Below are 14,803 nucleotides of genomic sequence, written 5' to 3' on the forward strand. Positions count from 1 at the left end.
ATGACTCATGGCTTTCTTGCTCCTAAAATGATTAAACCTCAAACCTCAAGTTGACAGCAGAATCATTGTACAGATTGATGTTCTCAATGACTCACATTTGACAGAATTTGCTTCTGATTTATTATGCTTCTAGGTAAAAAATTTACCTCACTATTTTTTTTTTTTTGTATTTTTACTATGCTCTTTCACTAATTGGATGAAAAAAATTCAATTTCTCTTGTACTGAGGACATACACATTTAGAATTTAAAAATTTTAATTAAACTTTTATTTTTTTAAATGTGTGATTTCAATGTGTTTTTTTTTATTTTTAGTATGCTGGTATCCTACTCTTTTCTTTTTTGAAGTCAAATAGCTCCTGATTTTTTTTTAATTTGTATCTAACAGTAACACTAATACTTATACAAAAATCCATTTACTAATTATTGGATTTTTATTACCATTATCTAGTCAAGTACAGCAAATATACTTGAAAAACAATCATAGACAATTAGGCGCAACCCCACTAACTGAGGTTGTAATTTGTGGAAAATAGAAAATAAAGAGACCACTTTTCTCTTACTCCTCAGGAATACTTTGAATAATTATAATATTTTAAATTTAATTTTTAAAGAATTAAAGTATGTCACATGAAAGAAGGAAACAAAACACAATAAATGGAAGCAGGAAAGATAATGTACAATTGCTTTCTACAATATTTTCATCTACGGAGCAGATCAAAGAACATTACTATTATATATATGTATATTTATATATATATATATTATATATTATATTTCTATATCACATATATACTTGATAAACACTAACAATTTTAAGTAACATTTACTTAAATTAGAAAACAGATTAATATAATGAATATCCTGCAGCCTACCATTCAACTGAAGAATTTACTAGAAACATTACTTGAAATGGTTTTAGTTCTCTTCTGCTTCATCCCCAACCTACCCCCCCCCAAAGAGGTAACCATTATTCTAAACTTTGTATCCATCCATTGCTTATGTGTGTGTGTGGGGGGGAGTATACCTGTGCTCCCCAGCTTTGTTGAGATATAACATTGTATAAATTTAAGAGTAAAACAGGATGATTTGATACACATACATGTAGTAAAATATTAGGTCAGTAGGGGTAATTAACACCTTCATCCCATTACTGGATGTTAGTAGCCTTAATCCAGTATCTCCCCAATTCCCCCACCCCCCAAACCCCTGGCAACCACCATTCTACTCTGTTTCTGTGAGTTCGATGTTTTTAGACTCCACATATAAGTGAGCTCCTATAGTATTTGTCTTTCTTTGACTTATTTCACTTAGCTTAATGCCCTCAGGGTCCATCCGTGTTGTCATAAATGGCAGAATTTCCTTCTGTTTATGATTGAATAATATTCCATTACACACACATTCCACATTTTCTTTATTCATTCATCCATCATCTATCAGTGGACACTTGGGTTATTTCCATTCCTTGGCTATTGTGAATAATGCTACAGTGAACATGGTGTGCAGATATCTTGTCAAGATAGTGATTTCATTTCCTTTGAATATATACCAAAAAGTGATATTGTTGGATCATATGATAGTTCTATTTTTGATGTTTTTGAGGATCTTCCATGCTGTTTTCCATAGTGATTTACTAATTTATAGTCCAACCAACAAAGCAGCAGGTTTCCCTTTTCTCCAATCCTAGACAACACTTGTTATCTCTTTTTAATAATAGCCTATCTAGCAGGTGTGAGGTGATATCTCATTGTGGTTATGATTTTCATTCCCCCAGTGATTAGTGGTATTGAGCTCTTTTTCATATATCTGTTAGCCATTTGCATGTTTTCTTTAGAAAACTGTCTATTCAGGTCCTCTGCCCATTTTTAAATCAGATTTTTTTGTTGTTTTTTTGCTATTGAGTTGTATGAGTTCCTTATATAGACTATATAATTACCCCTCATCATATAGTCAGTTTGCAAATATTTTCTCACATTATGTAAGTTGCCTTTTCATTTTACTGATTCGATGGGGTTTTTTTTGTTTATTTGTTTTTTTTCCGTGCAGAAGCTTTTTTGTTTGGTGTTTTTCCACTTTTTAAATTTTTTTCTTTTTTATGTTTTTGGTGTCATATCCAAAAAAAAAAAGAATGTTTGAAAGACCAATGTCAAGAAACTTTTTTCCTATTTTTTTTTTTTTTAGGAGTTTTAGGATTTCATTCTTGCATGTAAGTTTTTAATTCATTTCAAGTTAATTTTTATGAGTGGCGTAAGACAGGGGCCCAATTTCATTCTTTTGCGTGTGATTATCTAATTTTTCCAACACTATTTATTAAAATGACTATCTTTTTTCCATTTAATATTATTGGCTATCTTGTCAACTGTTAGTTGATAGTATATGTATGGGTTTATTTCTGGTTTTTGAGTCTGTTACATTGATCTGGGTGTCTATTTTTATGCTAAGATCATACTGTTTTGATTACTAAAGCTCTGTAATAGAGTTTGAAATCAGGAAATGTGATGCTTCCAGTTTTGTTCTTTCTCAAGATTGCTTTCGCTACTTGGGGTATTTTGTTGTTTCATATGAATTTTAGAATTTTTTTTTCTATTTCTATAAAAGCATGCCATTGATATCTTGATAGTGATTGCATTGAACCTGGAGATTGCTTTGGTTAGGACATTTTAACAGTATTAATTCTTCTAATTCATGAACCTCAGATATCTTTCCATTTATTTCTGTTTCCAATTTATTTAATCAAAGTCTTATAGTTTTCAATGCACGGATCTTTCATCTCCTTGGTTAAATGTACTTCTAAGTGTTTTATTGTTTTGATGTTATTCTAAATGGGATTTTGTTCTTAATTTTTTTAGGTTGTTCATTGGTAGTGTATAGAAATGGAACTAATTTATGTGTATGGTTTGTATCCTGAAACTTTATTGAATGCATTGACCAATTCTGACAGCTTTTTTGTTGAATTATTTAGGATTTGCTATATGTAAGTTTATATTATTCACAAACAGAGACAGCTTTACTTCTGCCTTTCTTACATAGATGCCTTTTATTTCTTTTTCTTGCCTAATTGCTCTGGCTCAGACTTCCAGTACTATGTTGAATTAAAGCGGTGAGAGTGGGTGCCTGTGTATTTTTTCTCATCTTAGAGGGAAAGCTTTCTGTTTTTCCCTGTTAAGTATGATGTTAGCTGTGAGCTTGTCATGTATGGCCTTTTGTATGTTGAGGATGATTCTTTATATACTTCTTAAAAGTCTTTATCATGAATTGTTGTTGCATTTTGTGTATTGAGATGGACATATGAGTTTTATTCTTCATTCTATTAACATGGTGTATTACATTTATTGATTTATATATGTTGAACCATCTTTGCAGCCAAGGGATATATCCCATTTGATCATGTTGAGTAATCTTTTTAATGTAGTATTGAATTCAGTTTGTTAGTATTTTGTTGAAAACATTTGTATTTAGTATCAGAAAAATGCTGGTTTCACAGAATCAGTTTGGGAGTCTCCCCTCTTTTGCAATATTTTGCAAGAGTTTAAGGTTTGGCATTCATTGTTCTTTAAATGTTTGGTACAATTCAGCACTCAAGTTGTCTGGTCCTTGGCTTTTCTTTTTGGGAGATTTTTGATTACTAAATCAATCACTTTACTAGTTATTGATTTGTTCAGATTTTCTATTTCTTCACAATTTAGTCTTGGTAATTTGTATTGTTCTAGGAATGTATTAATTTATTTTAGGCTTTGCAATTTGTTGGCATGTAATTTTTCATAGGGGGCTCTTATGATCCTTATACTTCTGTGGTATCAGTTATAATGTCTCCTCTTTCATTTCTGATTTTACTTATTTGAGGTTTTTTTTCTTCTCTTTTTTTGCTTTAGTCTAGCCAATGATTTGTCACTTTTGTGTATCTTTTCAACAAAATTGCTCTTAGTTTTATTGATCTTTTCTATTTATTTATTTATTTATTTATTTAGGTCTCTATTTTTGCTATGATCTTTATTTCTTTCATTCTGATAATTTGGAACTTAGTGTTTTCTTCTTTTTCTAGTTCCTTGAAGTATAAAGTTAATTTGTTTATTTGAGATCTTTTTATTTTCTCAACATAGGTGTTTATCATTATAAATTTCCCTCTTAGACTTATTTTTGCTACTTCCCATAAATTTTGGTATGTTGTGTGAACATTTTCTTTTGTTTCAAGATATATTTTGATTTTTCTTTTGATTTTTTTATTTGACTCATTGGTTGTTCAGGCATGCATTGTTTAATTTCTACATATTTGTAAATTTTCCCATTTTTCTCCTGTGTTTCTCTCTAGTTTCATTTCTTTGTGGTCAGAAAAGACACTTGGTATGATTTCAGTCTTAAAATTGCTAGGACTTGTTTTGTGACCTAACATATGATCTGTCCTGAAGAATGTTTTCTGTGCAATTGAGAAGAATGTGTATTTTGTTGCTGTTGGATAGAATGTTCTGTGTATGTCTGTTTGGTCTATTTGGCATAAAATATATAGCAAGTCCAAAGTTTCCATATTGATTTTTTTTGTTTGGATGAGCTATTTATTGTTGAAAGTTGGGTATTGAAATCCCTCATTATTATTGTATTGCTGTCTCTTCCTGCCACAGATCTATAAGTATTTGCTTAATATAGTTAAGTGCTCCACTTGGGGGTTCATATTTATTTAAACTTTTATATTTTCTTGATGAATAACAGTTTAATCCATTTACATTCAGAGTAATTACTGATAGGTAAGGACTTATTAATGCTATGTTATTGTTTATTGACTATTTTCTAGATCCCTTATTCCATTTTTTCCTCTCTTGCTATCTTCTTTTATGAATTAATGATTTTCCTTATTGGTATGCTTTGATTTCCTTCTCTTTATCTTAGTGTATCTTCTGTAGGTGTGGTTACACTGAGGCTAACATAAAACATCTTATAGATCTAATTGTCTAGTTTATGCTGATAACAACTTTGATCGCATACAAAACACTACCCTTTACTCCCTCATCCCCCACACTTTATGTTTTTGGTATCACAATTTACCTCTTTTTATATTATGTATCCATTAACAAACTATTGTAGGTATTGTTATTTTTAATAAATTTGCCCTTCTCCTCTCTGTCCTCATGGCTACTGCTTTGTCATGGCTTACTGGACTACTGCAATAGAATTTCACTACTTTGTTGATATATCCTCTGTCTCCCTTTATCTATCTTCTTTACCCTATCTCCAGGATCATTTTCTAAAATGTAAACTGACTAAATCACATTCCCTCGCTTAAAAAGCAGAATAAAAATTTTAAAAATCCTTGAATTCTCTGAAAAGCATCCCACCAAATATTTCTGAGTCACATGAGATCAGAGAGAGATCAAATAAATTTTTCTGCTACTGTTTCTTTGGAAACAACAACTACAACATTGCCTATGTAAAGGATCATGTCTGATGCGCTCAAAGTAACTGATTCTCAAAGACCCAAAGCTGAGGAGCAGGCAGTAATGGAAAAAGTGCCCCCTGTCCAAATCTACACCAAATTTGATCTTCTGAATCTTAAAACATCACTGCATCAGAGCCTCCAGTCTTTCAGGAAAACAGTTTCTTTAGCTTCTGTCTTTAAAATCTTTGTCCACTGGAATCCCTTGTTGCTGTTGGACCCAGGTTTGAAATGTTGTCATTCTAGTGAGCAGGGCGGAAAGGATGGCAGCTTGTTGTTCCTATCTCAGCTGCTTGTCACACTGTTTGTTAGGCTGGGGTGTGTGTTATGGGCAAACAAAAGGTCAGAGAAACAGAGTGCTCTCTTGTGGAGCATAAAGGATGCAAAGGAAACATTAAGGCAAGGAAGTGAAATCTTCATCCAAGCTGCAGCAAAGTCAGAACAAACAGGAATGAATCACCTGGAGCAGAATGGTACCCAATGAGGCAGGAGAATCTCTGGTGTGGGACAATGGGTGGATGCCAGGATGGATGAGGAAAAGGCAAGGTGGAAACAAAATTAAACTCATAAAATAATTAAAAGGTAGAGAAATTAAATTAGGATCAAGATGATGCTTGGAAGTATGGATGTCTTCTCTGCCCAGGTGTCAGCCAAACCTGAAAGAAGGCAGCCTACAGGCCTTTAGGAGAAAGCTAATGGGGACAAAAAAAGAATGGATGCAATGTGCAAAGGTGAACAGTTTCTAGTAATTTTGTTACTTCTAATTTGCTATGGCACAAGTATGTCATCGATTCCCAGAGAACTGTCTTTGTTTGTTTATATAGTTTGGTGGCATTCGCCCTTTCGACTAGTCCAGTGAGAAAAGGGGAAAGAAGTTTTTCTTTTCTCTGCCTTTGTGATGATGCTTCTTTCTGCTGACTTTCTAGAAATGCCAAGCAGGATCGGACCAACTGATTTATTTTCAGCAGCTCCTGTAACTCTCATCTAGGCTATTTTAGCTTTGGGTTCATTTTTATTCCAGTCAACACTAACCTTATTATCAGTGTTCAGTGAATGTTACAGAACAATAACATCTGATTCTAAGTACAAGGGCTTGAAATTGTGAATTCTGTGGAACTCACACTGAGGATCTTTCGAGTGAATCTTGAGCCTGTCATAAAATGTGATGAAAATGACCACTTTCTGCTCTGCCTCCTATTTCAGCTAGCTTGTATTGATCTTTTATAAGAAATGACAGCAGTTAACAGTCTCCACTGAGGTCAGTGTCATAAAATTTATATATAAGTTTGACAAGAGGAACACCTTTTGGAATGTTTGTATTATAAATAGCCAACTCTATAGATATCAGATATGATATCTGTAGTGACTATTTAAATTCTATTGAACATGATATTTTTATCAAACAATCCATAATTGACATGATTCTTATTTGGTAGTTGTATAGCATAATTTTTAAATTTAAGGTTGTATAATTGAGACAAATATGGGAAATGCAAATGTACAGTTTATAAACTGAAATATTACATACTTCTTTAAAACATTTTGAATATATAATATGCTGTTTTCATTCTGTCTTTGAAAAGTACCTTCATGTGATTTATTTGCAACATTGAACCAAACTGTCCCACTTTTATGGGAGTATATTCTGTTAAAGAACATGAAAATATGCTTCAATAATTTAATCTTACTTGATAAATGAACAACTATTCAATCATGCACCAGATACTCTGAGGATCCCATACAATAACTTTTACGGAAACGAAACTGTGATTTGGGAATTGAATAAAGTTCTAAGCACACTCGAGGAACTAATACTAGGGCCCTTAGTAGCCTCTCATATTTAATTAAGCACAAGTACTTATCTGCCTACATAATGGAATTCCTTCACTTTGTTCTTTCAAAAAAAAACTTTTCTCATTCAGCCTAGTTTTTAGACTCTTGGAAACCCTGCTCAAATAATGTCCATCTGTTTATTTCTAATTTTTGAGTGGCAGTAGCATTTTCCCAGAGAAAGGGAAAAAATTGTTTTTCACATGCTAAGAAAGTATATAAATAGAACTATTTTAGTGTCATAGAATCAAATATGAGCTGAAAGGGACCTCAGAGAACACTTAATCCTACTCTATTTTTTTTTAACAAATAAGGAAAATAAGAGCCAGTGTGAATGTCACTTGATCAGAGGGTTACTACAGTTTATTGTAATACTTTGACATTTATTGTGATATATGTATTTAAGTTTCTCATGGTACTATATCTCTGTGCATCACATAAAGCAAGCTACAGGGTATTGGAATCATTTTAATCACTCAGTCATTTTACATTTCCAGCATTCACTGGTCCTTCTTGTGCAGGCTGGTAGCACATTTTATGGCATAACCTTTTGAAGAATATTTTTAAATTATTTGGTTCCAGTAGTGCAAATAGTAACACTCAGTTCTTTGTGAGACATGTCTCTTTAAATATACTTAATAATAGAAAATTCAAGTTTATTAGACTTTTAGGGGCCACATCATTGATCTCTTCTCCACTCCCACTCCCAACTATTTTTCAAACTGAAAGAATTTACTTGTGTCTGACTTACACCTGTAAGAAATTTTAAGAGAAGGTACTAAGGCTATGCCCCTGAGAATATTTTACTAGACTAAAGATAGGGCGGACAATGTATCTTTCAACCTGCACGTCCTGTGTTATGTAGGTTGTCCCTTTTCCCTTTTCATCCCTGCTTGCAAACAGGTCTCAAATTTACTATGACCTCATTACCTCTTCTAGTATTTATTAAACATAACTAATAATAACCACTTCATGGTACCAACATTCTTTCTCCAAATCTCTTGCCCCAGAACCCCAAATACACTGTGTGCATTTTCTGCATTTCAAGGTATTACAAGCAAGAGTGTTACCAAATATTTTGCTACTACCTAACAGAAGTCATTTTTCTAACTTCTTTGAACAGGGTCCTCACCACCAGCTGTCTATCCCTAAAGCCAATGTCATATATTTTAGGATTTTGTTTTACACACCGAGCCTGAGATGTTGTTGGTCTGCCAACCAACTCCAGTATCTTAAGGTTTACAGCAACAGCTATTTATTTATTGTCCATGCTACTTGGAGGCTATGGGTCAGCTGTAGCTATCGTTGGCTCTGGTGGGTTCGGCTGACCTTCAAACATATTCTTGTTTTCAGGGATCCAGACTAAATGGGCATGTTCTTTGACTCACAGTTGTAGAGTCAAAAGAAACAAACTCATTTTAAGCTTACTCTTGGATATGGCTTATATGTCATTGGCTTAGAATCCATTGTCACATGGCTTAACCCAAAGTCGGTGGGTAAGGAAGCATGACAAGAATAGGTAGGGAACAAATAATAAAATTATAATTAATTCCATTTTTTCTTCAGGTTGCTCAGAGAATGTCACTAAATATGAGTTGTGAGAAAGATATTAGAAATGGCTTTCCAACTGTGCTCCAAGGAATTCTAAGCATTTTAAGAGGAACCTCCAGGACCATTTCAGGGAAGGAGTCAGTAACTTTTGAACATTAATGTGCATCAGCATCCCCTGGAGGACTTGTGAAACTGTGCTTTTCTAGGTCTCACCCCAGAGATCAGAGATCAGTAGGTCTGAGATGGTGTCCCAAAATTTAAATTTCTAGCAAATTACCAGGTAATGCTTACGCTGCTGAACTGGGGCCACACTGTGAGAATCCTAGATAAGATTTATGAGCAAGGGTCAATTTCTTTTACCTTAGTATAACGAAAATTTAGCTAACAGGATGAAGCAACAGAAATGAAAGATATGAAACATTAAACCTTAAGATTCAAGAGTGATCTTTAGTGGGATGCTCTGCCTTCTGGACATACTGGTTCTCAGCAACAGCCCTGCCCCCAGGGCTCCACTGGGAATCTTACCTGGGGCTCCCTGCAGTAGCACCCCCCCTGCAGTGGTTCTCTGCTTGGGCTGTGCCTCTGCAGGATGGGGTCTTTTATTCATGGCTCCGTCTGAATGGCATCCTGAGCCTGCAGCTCTGTCAGGCACCTTTTGAATCTAGGTGGAGGCAGCCATGCCCTGATGGCTCTTGCATTCTGCACAGTGACAGAGATGGTGAACAAGTGCAGAAACCACCAAAGCTTGCAGTCTGTGTCCTCCATAGGGGTTGCCACCTTGGCACCATACTGTGCAACTGTATCTGGGGCAGCCAGGGAGCTCAGTGCTGGAGTGCAGAAAGCAGAGCCCATGATTTGAGGCAGCACATACCGAAGTCCCACGAGCTCAGATGGCCCCTTTGAGACCGTTCTGCCCTGGGGCCCTGGTGGTCTGGGGCTGTGATGGGAGACACAGCCCTTATGATTTCTGAATTGTCTTGGGAGTTATTCTTCTGTTGTCTTGCAACAAATCGATCCTACTTCTGTAGAGATGTCTGACTAATCTTATCAAATGGTGTTTTGTCCGCACCCTTAGTGTTCTCTTCTGATCGCACTTTCTCATTATTTTCAGTATGGATGGGCTGAATGTTCTCGAACATTTAAGTTCTGCTTCCTTTTTTGAGTAGCAGTCCTGTCTTTTCATTTTTCTCTTCTAACTTTTTACTGTACGGAGTCAGGAGAACCAAAGCCACTCCTTCAACACTTTGCTCAGAAATGTCTTCAGCTAAATGCCTGATTTCATCACTCACAAATTCTACAGAAGTTAGAAGATGGGCACAATTCAGCCGAGTTCTTTCCTGCTTTATAACAAGGATTGTCTTTTCCCCTCTGTCCAAATAACATGTTTCTCATTTCCATCTGAGATTTCATCAGAATGGGCTTTGCCTTCCACATTTCTACCAACATTCTATCCAGGATGACTTAGGTATTCTCTAAGATTGAGGCTTTCTCTACAGCTCTCCTCTTTTCTTTCTGGGCTCTTACTAGAATCACTCTTAATGGTCCTTTTATGGCAATAACCTTTTTCTAGCATGCACCTCAGAACTTGTCCAGCTTCCACGTGTTACCCAGTTCCAAAGCCACTTCCACATTTTTAGGTATTTGTTACAATAGCATCCCACCCCTGGTACCAGTTTTTATCTTAGTCTGTTATGACTGTTGTAACAGAATGCCACAGACTGAGTGGCTTATAAATAACAGAAATTTATTTCTCACAGTTCTGGAGGCTGGGAAGTCTAAGATTATGGTGCCAGTTAATTCATTGTCTGGTTGCGGCCCTCTTCCAGGTTCACAGACAGCCATCTTTCACTGGGTCTTCACATGGCGAAAAGGGTGAGGGAGCTCTCTGGGGCCTTATTTATAAGGGCACTGATCTCATTCATAAGGGCTTCACTCTAATGACCTAATTGCTTCTCAAAGGCCCACCCCCTAATAACATCACATTGTGAATTAGGTATCAACATATGAATTTGGGGGGGACACAATATTCAATCTCTAGGACCATGTAAGTCATATTACAGGTTCTGGGAATTAGGACAGAACATGGACATACTTTCTGGCAGCCACTACATAATTATACATAATTCTAAAAGTATAGTATTGGAAATCAAGGGAATTACTTGGTATGGGATGTTAATTTCCAATTTTTCATAAAAGATTATGTGCTGGTTCATATTAGTTTTCTTAATTTGCACATTGTAAAAACATCTTTAGTTAGTTTGACTCCTATTACAATTAGCATTGTCAGATCCTTTTAACTACAGTAATAATTTGCATCTAAAAATAGGTTTTGTATTACTGACATTTTGCAGGCCGTGCGCTATTGATATCTCTCTTGTCTAGTTGTCAAAGTAAATTAGTCAATAATATTTAAAAGATGGTCCACTTTGAAAAATAAAATAACCTCCCAGGATTGGATTCCAATTTTGATTCAGTTATGTGTTGGAAAAGAGAAGATTTGGTTCAGTTTAATTCCTGTTATAATATTGGGTGAGTTGTCACCTAAACTTAAACATTTTACATTAATTTGACATTACTATATCCTTTTATATAAGAAAGAGGAAATGGCAAAAAGACTAGTTACTCATTCTTTAAGGAACATATTAACTCCTTTAGATGAAACCATAGGCCACTTTATAGGTAGGTTGTGAAGAACAACTCATGCTTTATGTGTAGACTATCTAGAAGAATTTATAGTGAAGCCTATAAATCAATAGTCTCCTAACAACTATTGATTTAATTTGGGACTTAGTTTGCTGAGTACATTATTTTTGGACTGTATTTTGAAACACAAACTTCTGGATAGCACAGGCTATTGATTAGGGTTCATAACATTGATGTACCCTGATTTAGTTTTGGGAAGTTGAAGAAATAATTATTCACAAAATATATAAACATCCTGATATTCTGTGCAACTGAATGAGAAGGGGCCTTGAATATAACACTAGAGTCTAACCATTGACCATTGCTAATAGTTTCATTACTTCTTTATCCTACATCTTGTACTCCACAACGTCATCAACCCTTATTGATTTCTAGAAGACAAGACAAAATTCTTGGGCTTCAGCACATCTCACCACATAAGTTTTTGAAAAATACTTGACATAGCTAAATGTTTTCAGTAGTCATCCAGTCACCCTTTTGTTAACGACAGTGATACAGTATAGTCTATATACTCAGAAACATTGTAAAAAGACAGATATAAATAAACTGGAGCAATGATGGATTTCTAAAGGCTTGGAGGGACAGTTGGGGTTTAGAATTCCAAAGGAGAAATATTTGAATTCCAGTGGACAATACAAGCAAGGATGTGTGCAAGAACTGAAATTTGGGAGTCCACTATAGAAATAAAACTGAAGGAATATATTTGTAAGCAGAAAGAGCAGCCTCCAAGATGGTGTGTTAAAGTGGACCAGTAACAATGGGCTGTCAAAAAGACGCCAGTCCTGGCACCGACTTGATAACTTATTGGACGTCAGTTACACTTTTGAAAAGTCACTTGGCACCTCTGCTTCTTTATGCCTTCATCTGATTAATGTGATTAAAACTGCCACTTCCTCGTAGGTCATGAGATTATGATAATTTGAATCTTTAGACAAACATTGAAAGTTCTAAAGCATTTTTTTTCATGCACCCTGTTATAAGTAAACCCATCATAAACATGGTGCATAAATGTGAACTGCTACTAAACCAAATTCGCTGATACCATAGCCCAGCTTCTAGCTATGGTAATTAACACTGCTTTTGTAGGAGAGAAGAAGCTTTATACTACCTGGACTCCAGGAAGCAGTTTCTAAAATGGTTGCTTTCTCAAATTAAAGGAAAGCCTTCCTACTTGCTTTAAGGATTGGTGGTCTTCTACTGTTTTCTTCGCCAGGCACACACATACTAAAATGCTACCTTTCACTTTTAAGACTAAAGACCAATATAGGCACTGTGTAACTATATCTGCCTAAATGTGTATAGCATATACTATGTTAATCGATGCAGAGAAAGAGATGTAAAATAGATTATTATTGCTATTGCTACCAAGTGGAGGGTTTCTGGGTTATTGGCCAGTTTGTTGAAAAAAGCCCTGGTATGGGTTGGTATTTCTGGAAGAAAATAGACCACTTCGGTTAAGGCACTGTGAAAATTTGGTAGAAATGTTGGTGAGCACTTAGAATGCGGACTTGTCCAGATCGCTGTTATTCTGGCCCCTGAGCAGGCCTCCATGAACCCTAGTAATGATCAGCATAGACTGGAAGGTCAAAGTCCAATCTCAAATGCCTCAGGCTTTCCTATGAGACTTTGCCCTGAACACAAGGCAGCTCTCTCTGCCAGAGGAAATGGACAGAACATATATTTCCCCAAAATATAAACCAGGTTTTCTAGTTGTGGATGGGCTGGTTACTTATGGTAGGATGGAGCTGCCGACCTTGAATTATCCAGCTTAAAGAAGTCACAAAGGCTCCCAAGACTCCTGGTAAGACAAGAGTAGATGTGAGCCACTCCCCATTGCTGTTACCCCAGACCTTGGACATCCATTTATGTGAATTCTTCATTCTTAGCACAAGTTAAAACTTTAATTTTAGCTTTATCTATTTCTCAGATTTTATCCATGACTTTCTAATTGTTACCAGTCTTCATTCTACTCCTTACCCTCAGTTGCTCATTGACTTGGTAATTGGAACACAGACTTGCCTTACCCTCTCACGCAAACCTCATCAGACCTGGTGGCTGCATTGCCTTCATTCAGCACTTTAGGGCTGGGAGTCTGGGTGCAAGGCAGGCAACTGGCTATTTAATTGAAAGAGCTGACTTTTTCTTAGCTTTAATCTAGGCAAAGGAATGCTTGGCCCAAACAAAATAAACTCTTAAGTTCTAGCAGCTATAGGCTCATCACCAGATTTAAGGTGAAATAAAGGTTTTTGATGTATTAGTGAGATTTAGCAGGGTCATCTACCACCCAGACCTGATTAGGAAGTGTGAATTCTAAATCAGAAGATCCCACAAATAGGTTTTTTTTCTTGTCTTAGACTAATTGTAAGGCGTGTATATTAATTATAGTATTTCTAATAATTATCTTTTAAATTTTCTTTTTCTTTCTATTGTCAATGGATGTTTTATTTAACTGAATTTTAGAGCAAATTATTTGAAAGACTATAGGGAATTATTTGTGTGATAGCTAATGAATGCTAATAAATTTTCTTCTCATAATGGTAGATATGTAATCTATTGTTATTTATTAGAAAACCCTAATTCTTCATTTTATATTTTTCATGTTTATCTCCTGTATATGTGTTGATCATTTTGTTTAAACTTTCATAGTCCTATCAATGGATTGAGAAAGATATATATATATATGTATATTATATGTATATGTATCTCTATATCTATAGATCTATCTATATATACACATAGATATATATACACACATATATCTATGTATATATTCTTACGTATATGTGTATATATATATATATATATATATATATATATATATATATATTCAATTTTGCTAATTATTAAACCAGGGTCACAATTTATTGGAGTGAGTTATTGCTAGTGGCCCCAGTGAGGCTTGTGGAATTCAAGTATATATATAACCCTTATTTTTCTATCTCTTTAGATAATCGAGTGTTTGTTACACCTCTCTTCTGTTGTATTGCCTTCAAATATCACACTTCAAGGACTAGTGATTGGACTTAATAATTTCATATATAATCCAAAGAAGTCTGTTCCAGTGGGCATCTGTCAACAGGTAAAATTATACTTTCAACTCTATTTTTCTTGATTATGCCCACAAATAAAAGCCATAAGTTGTATGAAATATTTCATAATTGTGCTCAGGAAAAAAACCATGATGCCAGTGAGTGTGTATGAATGAGATCTTGATTATTAGTCTACTCAAGTTGTTAATAATGAACAGGTGACAATCTTGGAATTAGAAGTTTTTAAGACTTAATTGGTTCTGGGTT

The 14,803-nt window shown here is 35.0% G+C and overlaps 1 protein-coding gene across 3 annotated transcripts in view; it reads left to right on the top strand.

Moving 5' to 3' along the window:
• SLC16A7 (solute carrier family 16 member 7) overlaps nucleotides 1-14,803 on the top strand; it is a 156,331-nt gene that overhangs the window by 69,258 nt on the left and 72,270 nt on the right. For all 3 annotated transcript variants that reach the window (XM_019742386.3, XM_019742388.3, XM_019742387.3), the window contains exon 2: nucleotides 14,455-14,586. The gene's annotated coding sequence lies outside the window, so the exon portion shown is untranslated. The remainder of the gene's footprint in view (nucleotides 1-14,454; nucleotides 14,587-14,803) is intronic.

The sequence above is a fragment of the Rhinolophus sinicus genome, chromosome 1, assembly GCF_057876585.1.
Source record: "Rhinolophus sinicus isolate RSI-liver-muscle chromosome 1, RSI-T2T, whole genome shotgun sequence".
NCBI classification, from domain to species: domain Eukaryota; kingdom Metazoa; phylum Chordata; class Mammalia; order Chiroptera; family Rhinolophidae; genus Rhinolophus; species Rhinolophus sinicus.